At 38.9% G+C, this 17,560-nt stretch overlaps 1 non-coding gene across 1 annotated transcript; it reads right to left on the bottom strand.

The window, feature by feature from the left end:
* Positions 1–2,068: 2,068 nt before the first annotated feature.
* LOC112447189 (small Cajal body-specific RNA 18) lies at positions 2,069–2,151 on the bottom strand. The gene has a single exon (XR_003035295.1). It is a non-coding gene; the product is annotated as a small Cajal body-specific RNA 18 (non-coding RNA).
* Between the last annotated feature and the right edge of the window lie 15,409 nt (positions 2,152–17,560).

Genomic DNA, 17,560 nt, shown 5'->3' on the forward strand with positions numbered 1-17,560 from the left:
CAAAATGTGTCCCTAGTCATTATAATCTGGACCTAGGGTTTCCGTGTCCTGGAACCCTCTCAGTATCTTAAACAATTACCAAGGACAAGTTCAAATACTGGGACAAGCTTTGGGGGGGAAAAAAGCAATTAAAATGGAAAAAATAGTATATAAATATATGTAAATTATTCCCCACCAAATGAGATTTAAGCTCATGAATTACTCTCCATCAATGAAACGAATGAGATGGTTGGATGGTATCACGGACTCGATGGACATGAGTTTGAGTAAGCTTTGGGAGTCGGTAAGGGACAGGAAAGCCCGGCGTGCGCAGTCCATGGGGTCACAAGGAGTCAGACATGACTGAGCAACTGAACTGAACTGAATGAAGCGAAATTCCAAAACCGAAATAAAAACTTTTAGTGACACATTTGATCATTAACTGAAGATTTTTAGGACAAATACCAATGGAGTTGAGTACCTAAGATCAACATAATGTGATACATTAGGCATACAATATCCATTATCCAGGTATATGCAATAAATATTGATCAATACATGATTTGAAAGCAAAATGCTTTATTGTGCTATAACTTGAGTGAAACAATATAAACATTTCAGAAGCGTCATCAGAGAGTAACATTTTTCATTTTCTCTCTGATACCTTCACCTAACCCCATTGGAGTTCACTTTTAAACCAGAGCAGGGCCTGGATCAAGAAGTTCCTAGAGAGACAGCTTCTGTTGCCACCATCATCCCCAATAGGATCAAAGCCAGAGCCAAATACTAGCCCCACCCAGATTTGGGGGCCAGACAGAGGGGACTTCATGGAATGTAACCAACTGGCTTGACTTCAAATTCCCAGGGCCATTGTTTCAGGATTAGAATTTATCTCTGGTAGTGGAATAGTTTAATACTGAAATATTCTCATTTTTGAATACTGAATTTAATAGTCTATTTTCAACTAAACATTTAAATATTAATTTAACATGCAATAGTAAATATGAAAATGTTTATATTCATTGTTTAAAAAAATAGTGGTAAATCCTATTCAAGCAAAAAAATCATTTGATTATACAGTTGTCAATATTCTTTAGAAGATTTTGAAACTTGGCTTTTTAATTTTAGTTTCTCAGGTATAATTAAAATAAAATCCATTTTTGTCCATTACTTTGATTTTACATTCTGTTTGAAGCATGTATGATTTTTTTTTTTGCTATCCAGTTTCCGTGTCACTTTGTCACTGTAGTGTTATTTTGTTTGAATCCTTTTACATTAAACTTTTGTGTATTGAGTGGTTGTCATTTTCAGCCAAAATTAAAAAAAAAAAAGTTTCATAGTATTCTAACACTTGAGGCTATCTTATTTTAAATCCAACTTCAGTTTTAAATGAAAGACAAACAGCATTTTTCCAGAGGGGAAAGAAAATATGTCTGTAATTGATTGGCCATTGGCACTTGGCATACACTATTTATTCCTTGGCCTTTATTTGCAGAGAGGGAAGTGAAGTTGGACAACTAAGTAGAATTTTTCAGTTTCTTTTCTAGAAAAAAAACAACAACACTGGTTAGTCAGTACTATTCCTGGTTCTCAGATGAAGAACTTGAGACTTTGAGAGGTTAAGTAGCTCTCACTCAGGGTCACATAGCTAGTAAGTGACAGAGTCTGCTTGCTAATTCAAGTATATCTGATTCTGAAATCCATGCTCTGTAGCACCTCTGGCCTCATGATTCCACAATTGTAGATCTGCAGGTATTCCCAGGTCAGAGAACATGTATGTTTGAGTTAGTTACAGCCCACTTCAGTGTAAAAGCTCCATGTTAAGTGTTATGTGTATGTAGAAGCAGGCTGGGGCCATAGGAAGGTGATTATTTCAGTCCATCATTACAAAATTGCACACACTGTAGCCTTGTGACAATGCACTCTCTCTTGCAAAAGAGGAGAAAATAGCTGATAGTATCATGACAACAGAGCCCTGTGCAGTAAACTCTCATTAGGTTTGAATTATTATAGCCAGAGGTAGACCCACAGACGTTGTACTGTAATTACATGAAAGGAGCACCATAAAGGCTATTTCTTTTTTTCCCCCCACTCTCAATTCACTCTCAGAACATACCCCAACACCTGGTTCCCAGGACTCAGACTGCACAGTGATCACATCATTGCCAACCCAGGACTCACAGTTACAGGAGCAGAGGCCTCCTACCCTCCTTCATCTCTAGCTTAACCTGCTGTTCCTAACCCCCCACCCTGGTCCTCTGGCCCCACTTCTCCAGACACATTTTCATAAGCCTCAGAAGCTACCTGGCAATATGGCAAATACTGAAGGTTCATCTGGGAGCTGCATTGGGGACCCAGCGGCACCTCTCACATCCCAGTCTCCTTACCCCCACCCAGCAGGCCCAGGCTCCTTTGGACCTGATGTCCTAGACCTCTGCCTCTGGTTTGCACATCCTAGGCTATTCTATTCTCAGTGTTCCAAGATTAATGGTTATTACAGTTTGTAAAAGGAACATTGTTTTTTATTGGGGGATTCTGGAGATCTTACTAGGGAAACGTCTCAATGCCATTTATACTCTACTTGACTGGGTAAAGACTGAGAACTCAGAAGATGTCACAGCATCTTCTATAAATTGAGGTAAAGAGTCATGGATGGGACTAGTTAAAATCAGGCCATTCCTTTGGCCTCTCAACCAAAATGTAGCATCTAAGTGACCACTGAAGTGGTGTATCAGACCCAGGAGGCTGCTGCCAGGAAATGCCTTATCCAAGCACCACCTGTGAAGCAGTCTGAGCTGTAGACTCAGGTTTTTCCTCCTAATCTCCCCTCAGAACCTCCTTTAGGTTCTGCTACAGGCTTCCTTTTAAGAGAAAGAGCCATGCATGTCTGCTTTTGTTGGATGATAAAAAGTAGCTGTAACTGTGACAAAGACATGATGTAGAAGCTGCAATGGAAACACTTTAATTATTTTCCTTCAGTGATGAGAAAAAGAAATATTTTAAGGTAATAATCTAAAATTTTATATTTGTGATTTTAAGTAGTGAGGATAGCTAAATTAGTATAAATAAATAATAGATTTATGGTTATTTCATCTATATCCCTACAAGTTTATATGCGCAAAAGTGAAAGCGAAGGTCACTGGGTTGTGTCAACTCTTTCCCACCCCATGGACTGTAGCCTGCCAGGCTCTTCTGTCCATGGTTACTGGAGTGGGTAGCTGTTCCCTCCAAGGGATCTTCCCAACGCAGGGATCAAACCCAGGTCTCCCACATTGCAGGCAGATTCTTTACCATCTGAGCCACCAGGGAAGCCCAAGAATACTGGAGTGGGTAGCCTATCCCTTCTCCAGCGATTCTTCCTGACCCAGGAATTGAAAGGAGTGGGTAGCCTATCCCTTCTCCAGTGATTCTTCCTGACCCAGGAATTGAATGGGTGTCTCCGGCATTGCAGATGGATTCTTTACCAGCTGAGCTACCAGGGAAGCCCTTATATGCACAAGTGGGACCAAAAAAAAAAATGGGAAAAGGAATATCTCATGGAAAAATGTGGATTCCATCATTTGTTATTAAATGATTGCTTTTTGAATATCTCCGTCTGTTCAAATGTTTGCTTCTATCTCTCAGTAAATCTTAGGTAAGGAATAATGTGATGACAAATAATAATTATTATGACAGCTATATGTAAATAAGTTGGAGAATGAAGATCTGAAAAGGCAGATACTGTAGTTACAAAAGAGTACAGAGAGTTGAAAAAGAAGTGAGGTTTTCAAGAACTTTAACTAAGAAAACCTCAACAAGTCTTAATGATGGACCAGGCATAGAGCATGGTATTATAAATAATGAAGTGAATGTGATCCTGAATTTGAGGACTGTTCTTTGGGTAGGATCACAGTAGTGGCAATGTTAAGACAGGCCTGGATCTAATTGTCTTGATCCGGATTCTTCCCCCTGAATCCATCTAATTAAAGATTGCAGATAAGGACAGGGAAGTCAGCTTTCATGATGCAGTAGTTTGTCATTTTCTCCAGGTGGCAAAACCAACTTCTGTTCAATTCCTACACCTTCACTTAAGGGAGAGAAGAAGCCTAAGATGTGAGAGCTCTGAGGAGAAATGGGAAGAAAACTATGGATTCCCTGGCAAGCCTTGTCCCCAGGAATCCTGCACAAGCACATGCCAAAGGTTATAACCCTTCTCATAGGCTGACAGTTGTTAAATTTGATATTAAGGTCAATTAGATTATACAAAGATAAAGGTCTTTTCTTGCAGAAACTCCACTGAGCCCTTAAGCTCATGTTGCCTTCAGCCCTTTTTCCTCATCCTGGTCTATCTGGTATGTCTAGACCAGATATATCTACCTGGTATAAATATCTCCTGACTTAGCCCAAGCTACTGGGAACAATTCTTCATTCTCACTCTGTTAGGAAAAAACTGTGGGCAGGAAGTAAATCCCAGTAGACACACTAAACGACTCCCCTCCAAAGTCATGCTAGGAAGACTCATATTTATACTTATATTGTTTGGGAGACACTCACAGATACTTTGGAGAGAAGGAGAATTTGATGTTAAAATTCAAAATTAGCTAACTGCTCAAATACTCCAAGGGATGGCTTATATGTATATTGGTGAAACAACGCCTAGATATAAATTGTGAGCTAATGAGTTAGGGTACTATTTAAAACATTATGGCTCTCAGTTTTCTCCAAATTAATACAGCAGATATTCAGAATGCAATTTTAAAAAGATTAGATGAGTTGCACTGTAGTTTTGAAAGTATTGTCCATACATGGTAAAATAAGTAATTAAAGCAGCACAATACAATACGCAATTAAAATAAGACACTGTTCTCCTTTCCTGCCCCCTTAGTCCTACTCCCCGAAACTAACTGTATCAGTCATGAATGCCTTCTCAGAAAGCAACAGGAACCCCTAACAATGGTGGCTGTTGCTGATTTACATGAAATTCAGGGGTAGGTGGTATTGGGTTTGTCTCTGTAGTTTGCGACATAATCAAGAAGCCACGCTTGCGTCACAGTGTACCAGAAATGTCGCATCCTATTGCCACAAGGAGGCTAATACAGCCCTAGGCAGTGCATTCTCAACTGAAAGATTGCCATGCAGGAAGCAATGGGGTAGAAGCAAAAAGAGCTTTCTTCTCATGCACGCCTTCATTTTATGAGGAGGGACATCCTTCCAGAAGCCGTAAGCAGACTTCCTCTCATCTCTCATTCCCAAACAAGAACTGGCTCCTAGCCCTAGACCCACTATGGGCAGAAGAGAATGAGACCCATGACTGATTTAGGTCCATTGTAACTCCTCCCCTGGGTTGGCACATGGCTGCCTCAACATAACCAGTGTTCTGTTGGCAAAACAGAAAGGCAATGGTTATTTGGCAGGCCACTGGTGATGACCACAATAAAAATGATCAACTGGGTTTTACTATCTGCCCAGAAATTTTGTATATTATGTAGTTAAGTAAATATAAGTACTATGTCATGTATCATTATATGAGTATGCCATATACATGGTCACATACATGTTTGTATGTGTATACACAAAAATATCCACACATGATACTTGCTTAGTATCTTACATTTTTAGATAAATGAAGTACTCTATGCATAGTGCTTTGCATACAACTAGCACATAGTTGGCTTTCCTGGTGGCTCAGATAGTAAAGAATCTGCCTCAATGCAGGAGACACAGGTTTGATCCTTGGGTCGGGAAGATATCCTGAAGAAGGAAATGGCAACCCACTTCAGTATTCTTGCCTGGAGAATCCCGTGGACAGGAGAGTCTGGTGGGTCACAGTCCATAGGGTTGCAAAGAGTCAAACATGATTGAAGCGGCTTAGCACGCACACACACACTTTTAAAAGAGAATGTGGATCATTTTCTAGCAAACACTAAATTTTATTTTACTAGTACTTTAAAAAATTATGCCAGCACCTTTATTTTGGACTGTTGAATATTCTTGAGGATATTAGCTGCATAGCTCCTTTTAAGAGAGATAAGAATTACTGTGGTCAGCAATAAATTCCATTTAAACATAGTGAAATAATTTTGTGAATAACTGCTAGGTGACTGAATGTTTACTTTCTGATGACTATCTAGCCACAAATATTTTCTAATCATGTTAATATGCAGGCAGAAGTAAGAAGTTAGATATTAAACATTTTTTGGTGTATTTGCATAAAATATTGTATTAGCAAATGAATTTTGCATTATTGACAGGCTTTTTTTGCCTTTTCATACTGTTCATGCTGATGCTGAAGCTGAAACTTCAATACTTTGGCTACCTGATACAAAGAACTGACTCATTGGAAAAGACCCTGATGCTGGGAAAGATTGAAGGCAGGAGGAGAAAGGGACGACAGAGGATGAGATGGTTGGATGGCATCACCGACTCTATGGACATGAGTTAGAGTTAGCTCCAGGAATTGGTGATGGAGAGGGAAGCCTGGTGTGCTGCAGTCCATGGGGTCGCAAAGAGTCGGACATGACTGAACAACTGAACTTAACTGATACGCTTTTTGCAAGAAAAAATAACTTCTCTACTATTTGCCTAATTTATGCTGCACAGAGAATATGAGAGTTGTCTGAGAAAATCTTATTGGAAGAGAAAGCCATTATAGATAATTTGTGTGTGTGTAAGTCACTTCAGTCATGTCTACTCTTTGAGACCCCATGGACTGTAGCCCGCTAGGCTCCTCTGTCCATGAGATCTCCAGGCGAGAATACTGGAGTGGGCTGCCATTCCTGTCCAACCCAGTGCTTGAACTCATGTCTCCTAGGTCTCCTGCATTGGTAGGTGGGTTCTTTACCACTAGCGCTACCATAGATACTTTAAGTAAAAGCAAAACATTTTCTTCAAGTATTTGACATAATTGGATGCAAATCTGTGGGAGAAAAGAGAGCAAAGGAGGGTGGTCTCCTTAGTTATCTCTGAACTAGTGTCCTGACCAGGAGTCTCAGGTAGGTGAGTACTGTAAAGAGTCTGGCTTCAAGTTGTCTTTCCGTTGACCTCTTATAGTCCGTAAGGCCAAGTTGTAAAATGGCTTGTATTTAAGGTAAAAACTATATCTTTCAATCCAAAATATATAAATAGCTCATGCAACTCAATATATATATATATATATATATATATATATAAAACTCAATCAAAAAATAGGCAGAAGACCTAAGTAGATATTTTTTCCAAAGAAGACTTACAGATAGCTAACAGGTACATGAAAAGATGCTCAACACCAATAATTATTAGAGAAATGAACATTAAAACTACAATGAGGTACCACCTCGTACCACTCAGAGTGAGCTATTAAGGAAAAAACCCCCAAAACCACAAATAACAAATGTTGAAGAGGATATGGAGGAAAAGGAACTATTGTACCCTGTTGGTGGGGGGGGGGGGGGCGCATATAAATTGGTATATCCACCATGGAAAAACAGTAGGGAGTTTCCTTAAAAAACCAAAAATCAAACTACCATGTGACCCACAATTCCACTTCTGAGTATGTATGCCGAAAAAAATGAAAACACTAATTCAAAAAGATACATGTACCCCAGTGTTCACAGCAGCACTGTTTACCATAGCCAAGCTAGAGAAGCAAACCACTTAATTGCCCACCGACAGATGAACTGATAAAGAAGATGTGGTAGATACATATACACAGTGGAATATTGCTCAGTCATTAAAAAGAATGAAACTCTGCCATTTGCAGCAACATAGACAGACTCTGATATTATGCTTAGTGAAGTAAGTTAGAAGAAGACAAATACTGTATGATATCACTAATATGTAGAATCAAAAAAATACTACAAATGAATGTATATGGAATGTGCATGGACTCACAGACATGGAAAACAAGCGAGTAGTTACCACTGGGGAGAGGAGTAATTTAGGGGTATAGAATTAAAAGATACAAACTACTCTGTACAAAATAGATAAGCAACAAGGCTATATTGAATAGAACAAGGAATTATAGCTATTGTAATAACTTTTAATGGAGTATAATCACTAAAAACACTAAATCACTATACTGTACACCTAAAATTAATATAATATAGTAAATCAACTATAATTTTAAAAAATCTTTAGCCATGTTGGCATTTTAACACGCCACACACACAGAAAAACTGTATCTTTTTGTCTCCCTTTCTCCTTGTTTCTCATCATTTGTCCAAAATAGATTGCTAACTATGAAAATATGATTATACATAAGTTATTTAATGGCTAAGACTTCATGTTTTTTTACTTACAAAGCAAGTGGGTTGAATTAAATAACAGCTAAAATCTCCTCCAGGTCTAAAATTCCAAATGAAAATCAGTGATTCGAGAAGTTATTGGTCATCAGAATCAACTGGAGCCCTTATAAAAATACAGGTTCCTGGATTCAACCTTCGGACATTCTGATTTATTCGTTCATCAAATGATTATGGCAGGCCATAATGTGTGTAATGCATTACATCCTGGGTACACAGTGATGAATGTAACAGATAGAGTCCCGCCTTGCCCCATCCAGCCTCTACAGGAGAACTGAGACTGAGGCCAGTAATCTGTGTTTTAAAAATGCTCTCCAGGCAATTCTGACAACTGGACAGTTTAGAAGAGCAATGTTTCAGACCAAGTGCAAAAAGAGACATTTCTGGGGGATTGTTCTAATTCTGTTTGGGATGAACTCAGATTTACACTCTCGAAAGACTTCTATATGAAAAAATCTTTAGCTTCTCCAAAGTGTGTGTGTATCTTAGATTGAAACATAAATGTTAACAAGAAGAAAACACACACCAGTTGTAGTTACAGAATGCTAGTATGGGTGAGATTTTAGCAAATTAACATTGCTAATTCATACACTAACTACAGACACCTGCACAAGTTAAAAAAATAATATTTGATTTGAAATACTGAGAGTTAAAGCTCAGATGCTTATGCAAATAAATGAATTATTCATTTTGAATTCTATTACTGACTTTGATTTGATCTTTGAAGAACTTTAAAGCCTTACCTACTTTAATGTCCAACAGTTTGATATTTGCTTAACTTTGACTTAATGACCAATGAATGTTGAGATATACAAATATACAATTTATGCTTGCTCTGATCATATGACTCTATTTTTCTTTAAATAATGCCAGACTTAGAATTTACCAAAAATGAAATTAATGAAAGAATCCCTGTTTGTGTGCCACTAGATTATAAAACAATTTGACCTAACTCCAGGAAGTTAGGTAATTCTAGGACGCCATAAGGATAAATGTTAACAAAGGAGCAATGAATAGTCAACTTTTAATTGTTTCATTTTTAAGTTAGTCAGACTCTTTATCACAAGTTTTTTCCCCCATCAACATCTACATTCCAATATGGCCATTAAAAAAGAAAAAGATACCATTTGAAGCAGTCCATGTCTACTTATTGAAGTTTTTCGTATCAATCAGGGTTCCAGCAGGTGGTTCAAATGAAGAGGGATCACAAGCAGCTGAAGGCTGGGGGAAGGGAATAAGGAAGGGATGTGAGAAGACAGTTCAGTTCAGTTGCTCAGTCGTGCCCGACTCTTTGTGACCCCAAAGACTGCAGCACACCAGGCTTTCTTGTTCATCACTAACTCCCGGAGCTTACATAAACTCATGTCCATAGAGTCAGTGATGCCATCCAACCATCTCATTGTCTGTCATGCCCTTCTCCTCCTGCCTTCAATCTTTCCTAGCATCAGGGTCTTTTCCAAAGAGTCAGTTCTTTGCATCAGGTGGCCAAAGTACTGGAGTTTCAGCTTCAGCATCAGCCCTTCCAATGAATACTCAGGATTGATTTCCTTTAGGATTGACTGGTTGGATCTCCTTGCTGTCCAAGGGACTCTCAAGCGTCTTCTCCAACACCACAGTTCAAAAGCATCAATTCTTCAGTGCTTAGCTTTCTTTATGGTCCAACTTTCACATCCAAGGAGGTGGTTAATGTGGAGGAAATAAGGAAAATCCCCAGACTCTTTAAGAAGACAGTTTATAGTGGGTGTTTACAACTCTGCGGCATGCTTCATGCATAGACTATTTACTTTGTGGATCCAGGACTGTTTTCAAATCTAAATTCTGTTTTTGGTTTCAAACAACTTTTTATTTTCTGTTTTCACTAAACTCTACCTGCAAGAATTACATGTTTTTGTGCTGCCTCCTCTTCACATTAGTTATTATATTATTAGGAGTAAATTGTAACAGCCAAATCTAATACAAAAAATTATTTTGGATTAACTGTAAATTGCTCCTTTAATTAAGTAAAGATAATCCAGAATATTATTTTGGTGATTAAAATAATAGGATTAAATCATAATTCAGCTTATACGTACATTCTCTCTTATTATGGGGAGTTGGCCGCGTGGTTACAGAACCTCCGTCACTTGCGTGGGTGTGGGCCTGAGTCAACACTCACACAAAAGCTTGTCTCCTTGAATGCCTGGGTAATTGAAAATGCCAAGACACATTTTATAAATTCAACAAGGAAAAGAGTAATCATCGTTAATGTTGCTGAAAACCTGGAGGAAAAATTGGCTTTGATAGGCTGCAAGATGAAATGACAGCAGCTCAAATGTCATTGCCTAGAGGAGGACAACCAGAGTTAGGCTAGCTGCCACTCATGTGGCTTCACGAAAGGTTACCCAGAAGGGATGGCACCCACTGCAGGAAGCAGAAATGTCATTGTCAGGACCTGACGTTCTTGGAGTGCAGGATATAAAAAACCAAAGGCAATTTGATCCAGAATTTGATAGATTGTGCACCATATAAACTGATCTATACATCCGGAAAGCAAGAATACCTTTCCCAAGAAAACACGTGAACAAGAGCACGGGAACACTAATATCAAAAAGAAAGATGCTAGTTACTAGTTTTAAAGGCAAAATTTCCAAATTCTTTTTCTCATGTGTGAAAGTCACCACAGGTAAAAGGCAGAGGGTGGGCTGTAGGAAAGCCCATTCAATTCTATTCTATTTGCAAGTTTAAAATTTAAGGTAGATTTTGGCCATATGTATATTTACAATTATTTTCAAGTAACCTTAGCAGACTTTATTTCACAATTATTTCATTGTGAAATAATTACATTGTGAAAAGTTTAAGGCTTGATTCTGTTTGCAGCAAATGTTTCCCATTTTTTAAAACAAATACTTCCATCCTTCACTCCCTTCCAAGAACTCAATGGCTTCTCACTGCCAATAAGACTGTCACATGATAATGTATTTAGGAATTAGTTAATGATTTGGTTCTCTTTACCCAAATAGATTCAATAGGTTCTCTTTACTACAATTAGATTCAAGGGTTTAGATCTGATAGATAGAGTGCCTGAAGAACTATGGATGGAGGTTCATGACATTATACAGGAGGTGGTGATCAAAACCATCCCCAAGGAAAAGAAATACAAAAAGGCAAAATAGTTGACTGAGGAGGCCTCACAAATAGCAGAGAAAAGAGAAGCGAAAGGCAAAAGAGAAAAGGAAAGATATACCCATCTGAATGCAGAGTTCCAAAGAATAGCAAAGAGAGAGAAGAAAGTTTTCCTAAGTGAACAATGCAAAGAAATACAGGAAAACAACAGAATGGGAAGGACTAGAGATCTCCTTAAGAAAATTAGAGACACCAAGGGAACATTTCATGCAAAGATGGGCTCAATAAAGGACAGAAATGGTATGGACCTAACAGAAGTAGAAGATATTAAGAAGAGGTGGCAAGAATACACAGAAGAACTATACAAAAAAGATCATCGTGACCTAGATAACCACGATGGCTCTCATCTACAGCCAGACATCCTGGAATGTGAAGTCAAGTGGGCCTTAGGAAGCATCACTGTGAATAAAGCGAGTGGAGGTGATGGAATTCCAGTTGAGCTACTTCAAATCCTAAAAGATGATGCTGTGAAAGTGCTGCACTCAATATGCCAGCAAATCTGAAAACTCAGCAGTGGCCACAGGACTGGAGAAGGTCAGTTTTCATTCCAATCCCAAAGAAGGGCAATGCCAAAGAATGTTAAAACTACCACAATTTCATTCATCTCACATTCTAGCAAAGTAATGCTCAACATTTTCTAAGTCAGGCTTCAATAGTACGTGAACCGAGAACTTCCAGATGTATAAGCTGGATTTAGAAAAGGCAGAGGAACCAGAGATCAAATTGCCAGCATCTGTTGGATCATAGCAAAAGCAAGAGAATTCAATAAAAATATCTATTTCTGCTTTATTGACTGTGCTAAAGCCTTTGACTGTACAGATCACAAGAAACTGTGGAAAACTCTTTAAGAGATGGGAATAGCAGACCACCTGACCTGCCTCCTGAGAAATCTATATGCAGGTCAAGAAGCAACAGTTAGGACCAGACATGGAACAATGGACTGATTCCAAATTGGGAAAGGAGTATATCAAGGCTGTATATTGTCACCCTGCTTATCAACTTATTATATGCAGAGTACATCATGAGAAATGCTGGACTGGATGAAGCACAAGCTGTAATCAAGATTGCTGGGAGAAATATCAATAACCTCAGATATGCAGATGACACCACCCTTATGGCAGAAAGCAAAGAGGAATTAAAGAGCCTCTTGATGAAGGTGAAAGAGAGTGAAAAAGGTGGCTTACAATTCAACATTCAAAAAACTAAGGTCATGGCATCAGGTCCCATCATTTCATGGCAAATAGGTGGGGAAACAAGGGAAACAGTGACAGATTTAATTTTCTTAGGCTCCAAAATCACTGCAGATGGTAACTACAGTCACGAAATTAAAAGTTGCTTGCTCCTTGGAAGAAAAGCTATGACAAACCTGGATATGACAGCATATTAAATATGACAGCATATTAAAAAGCAGAGACATTACTTTGTCGACCATCTAGTCAAAGGTATGGTTTTTCCAGTAGTCATGTATGGATGTGAGAGTTGGACCATAAAGAAGGTTGCTGCTGCTGCTGCTGCTAAGTCGCTTCAGTCGTGTCCGACTCTGTGCGACCCCATAGATGGCAGCCCACCAGGCCCCGCCGTCCCTGGGATTCTCCAGGCAAGAACACTGGAGTGGGTTGCCATTTCCTCCTCCAATGCATGAAAGTGAAAAGTGAAAGTGAAGTCGCTCAGTTGTGTCCGACTCTTAGTGACCCCATGGACTGCAGCCTACCAGGCTCCTCCGTCCATGGGATTTTCCAGGCAAGAGTACTGAAGGGGGGTGCCATTGCCTTCTCTCTAAAGAAGGTTGAATGTGAAAGAATTGATGCTTTTGAGTTGTGGTGTTGGAGAAGACTCTTGAGAGTCCCTTGGACTGCAAGGAGATCAAACAAATCAATCCTAAAGGAAATCAATCCTGAATATTCATTAGAAGGACTGATGCTGAAGCTGAAGCTCCAATACTTTGGCCACCTGATGTGGAGAGCTGATTCACTTAGGAAAGACCCTGATGCTGGGAAAGATTGAGGGCAGGAGGAGAAGAGGACAACGGAGGACAAGATGGCTAGATGGCATCACCGACTCAATGGACGTGAGTTGGGCAAGCTCCAGGAGTTGGTAAAGGACAGGTAAGCCTGGCGTGCTGCAGCCCATGGGGTTGCAACGAGCTGGACACGACTGAGTGATTGAACAACAACAACCCAAACCCATGTATTACCCTCCGACTCCACATACACACACAAATGACCCCGTTTGTATTTTTTCTTTTTGGCATAAGGGTTTGTTCAGGGCCTAAAACAGATACAACTTGAAAATAACCCTCTTTCTTTCTTTTTTGAAAGCCTGAATTCATTGTTAATGCAGAACTATTTATCAAAGCCAAGGAGGGGAGGAGAGGAAAAACTCTGAGGAAGGCACTGGTGAGAGAATTTTCTCCAGACTCACTTTGCAGTCAGTGAGTTCTTTGAAGAGCAGAACCCTCTACTCCACTCTCTAGAAGTGATCTGAGTTCAGAGGGAAGAGTTGTGTACCTGTCCTCATGGGGATGGACCTCAAGCCTTGTGATGCCTAGTGGAGCCACAAGGGAAGATTTTCCTCAATTTTAAAAGTAGCATTAAACTCCTTAGCAACATGTCATTGACAATGTATGATAATGTAAGAATCTTTGGTGAGGAGGGTGTGTGGTACACAGTCCGAGGAATCATACGCTATTTCAAATCTTACTATTACTCGCTATTGTTAATAATAAATTTTGTATTCTCAGTGAGCCTTAGTTCACTCTTCTGTAAAATGAGGTATTAAAATCCATCAGGCAACGTTGTGAAAATAAGACATCATGAACAATATACGGCACAGAATCAATAGAAACAAATGACTTAACTCTGGAGTGTTAGGAAACTGTTTCTCTCACACACTAAATTCTCTTAGACAACAGTATTTACTAACTTCCCCATCCTTTCAAAAAAACCTTTGGGTCAGTTTTTCATTTATTATTATTGTGGCAGGAACTAATGTGAGATCTACCCTTTTAGCAAAATGTTAAGTGCACCATGCAGCATTGTTAACCATAGGCACAATATTATTCATCAGATTTTTAGACCTTATTCATCTTGGATAACAGAAACTTTGTACCCAGGACCAGCAGCCCTTGTTTTCCCTCCTCCCCAGCCCCTGGCAACCATGACCCTGTTCTCTGTTTCTGTGAGCTTGACTAGTTTGGATAGCATGTATATCTGACATCGTCATTCAGCATTTGTCCTTGTGTGCCTGGCCCTATCGCCACTTGGTACAATGTCCGCAGGTTCATCCATGTAGTCACAGATCACAGACTTTCCTTCTTTTTTAAGGCTGAATGTTATCAATATCACATTTTCTTTATCCGTTCATCTATTGATGGGCATTTAAGTTTCTTCCAATCCAATAGTTTGGCTATTGTAAATAAACACTGCAATGAACATGGGAGTGCAGCTATCTCTTTGAACAACTGATTTCATTTCTTTCTACACTCAGAAGTGGGATTTCTTGATCATATGGTAGTCCTATTGTAATTTTTTGAGGAAACTGTACTGATTCTGTTAAGGCCACCAATGCTGTACAATGGTTCCAATTTCTCCGCACTTGCCAATACTTAGCTTTTTCTTCTTTTTGGATAATAGCCATCCTAACACGTCTAGCATGACATTTCATTGTGTTGAGTCAGTTCTGTGAACTGCTATTTCTTTTAGACCATTCATTTTTTTAAATATAAATCTATTTTAATTGGAGGCTAATTACAATATTGTATTGCTTTTTTCCATACATCAACATGAATCCGCCATGGATATACACGTGTTCCCCATCCTGAATCCCCCTCCCACATCCTTCCCCACACCATCCCTCTGGATCATCCCAGTGCACCAGCCCCAAGCATCCTGTATCATGCATCGAACCTGGACTGGCGATTCGTTTCTTATATGATATTATACACGTTTCAATGCCATTCTTCCAAATCATCCCACCCTCTCCCTCTCCCACAGAGTCTAAAAGACTGTTCTATACATCTGTGTCTCTTTTGCTGTCTCGCATACAGAGTTATCATTACCATCTTTCTAAATTCCATATATATGCGTTAGTATACTGTATTGGTGTTTTTCTTTCTGGCTTACTTCACTCTGTATAATAGGCTCCAGTTTCATCCACCTCATTAGAACTGATTCAAATGTATTCTTTTTAATGGCTGAGTAATACTCCATTGTGTATATGTACCACAGCTTTCTTATCCATTCATCTGCTGATGGACATCTAGGTTGCTTCCATGTCCTGGCTATTATAAACAGTGCTGCGATGAACATTGGGGTACACGTGTCTCTTTCAGTTCTGGTTTCCTGCAAGCATTCAAAAGAACAAATAAACAATATTCACCTAAATTATTAGTTCTTAACACATTTTGGATCACAAGACCTCTTGGAAAATCTGATAGACACAGGACTCTTTTACCAGTAAAATGCGCACATAAAATAAAAAATACAAATCATTTCTTGGAATGACAGATCCTAGATACATACTTATGAACCCCAGTTTAAGGTCACTTGCCTAGATTAACTGATTCTCCAGCTTTTTTGACACCTAATAATCAAACTCTGGGATTGGCAAGCATATTCTTTAAAAAGTAGGAGGCTACATATTTTCCACCTTTGGGAGCCAGCCTCTATCCAACTGCTCTGCATTTGTAGCACAAAAATTGCTATAGAACATATATAAACAAATGAACATGACTGGAAATAAAATTTCCAACAAAATTTTATTTGTAAAAATAGGCTGTGGGCTGGGTTTGGCCTTTGGGCTTCAGTCTGGCAATCTATGACTTAATTATTTCAAAAAGATTGAATGGATTGCACTAGTTAGAAACTGGGAAATTGAATACACACACACACACACACACACACACACACACAATATGAAGGCCATACAAACCCACCATAAGGGTAGAAGCTACTATATTTCCTTTCCTCTGGAATGCCTAGGATGGGATAAGAAACCACAGGGATGATCTTCCTCTCCTGTTGTATTTGATAAGAATCTTTTTCATTTGCATCCGATGGCAACTGGTATCTTCTTTCAAATGTCTTGGAACATCACGAGAGCCATCTGTTAGTGCTTGCTGTCAGTGACATAAAGTCATGTGCTTAGTCGTTCAGTCATGTTTGATTCTTTCCAACTCCATGGACTGTAGCTCTCCAGGCTCCTCTGTCATGGGGTTTTCCTGGAAAGATTACTGGAGCAGGTTGCCATTTACTCCTCCAGGGGATCTTCCTGACCCAGGAATTGAACTTGGGTCTCCTGCATTGCAGGCAGATTCTTTACTGCTGAGCACTTTAATTTCTGACTGGAGAGATAGGATTTAATGCACATTTGTCTACAACTACATCCTACCATGTCTTGCTAAGGACAATATGCCTTCTTTAAGGAGTCTGTTCAGGGTTCCATTCTATTCTCTACTTTCTATTACTGTTCCTGAAATTTGTTCTTGAAAAGCACTTTTTATGACATTCACAGTAAAATCCTCCAAAAACTTTAGCAATGTGAGTATAAATTCTATACAATAAATGTCTGTACATTTAAACATCATTGAAAGAAAAACTTTCAAGCATCTTGCTGATAGCTGCCAGCAAGTCCTCATGAAGAATAAACACTGTCAGACTAATCTGATATATTAGGATAAAATTCCCAAGTAGATCAAGAAAAAGAGATAGTTCTAATTTATCATGGCTCTAGGAAGGTTAGGTGATTTAGTTGTATGAGGCAATAAATTTAGAAAACATGGTCCAGACAGCATAACTATTAGGTGAGAATACAAATTGCTAGAGGGTCAAAAAAATAATATAAGGTGTTTTTCAAAGTCAGTTAGGAGCCTAAGTTTTTTTTTTTTTTTTTTTGCCTTTTTTTTAAGTTTTCATCACCAGCATAGATAAAGAAATAAGAAAGTCAACCCAGACAATGTCTTAGAAAAATACACCTTAGGAAAGAGATTTAAGAAGAAATGAAAAAATCTAAATATGCCATAATCACCAAAGACATTAGTAAACAGGTTAAAATCTAATTCCTATTAACCTGTCCCCAGATATAGTACATGGTTTTAGAGGCCAGGGAACCAAGCATTTGAAAAAGACAACCTCTAGCTTATAAAAACAGTTCTAGAGAATAGA

The sequence above is a fragment of the Bos taurus genome, chromosome 6, assembly GCF_002263795.3.
Source record: "Bos taurus isolate L1 Dominette 01449 registration number 42190680 breed Hereford chromosome 6, ARS-UCD2.0, whole genome shotgun sequence".
Lineage (NCBI taxonomy): Eukaryota > Metazoa > Chordata > Mammalia > Artiodactyla > Bovidae > Bos > Bos taurus.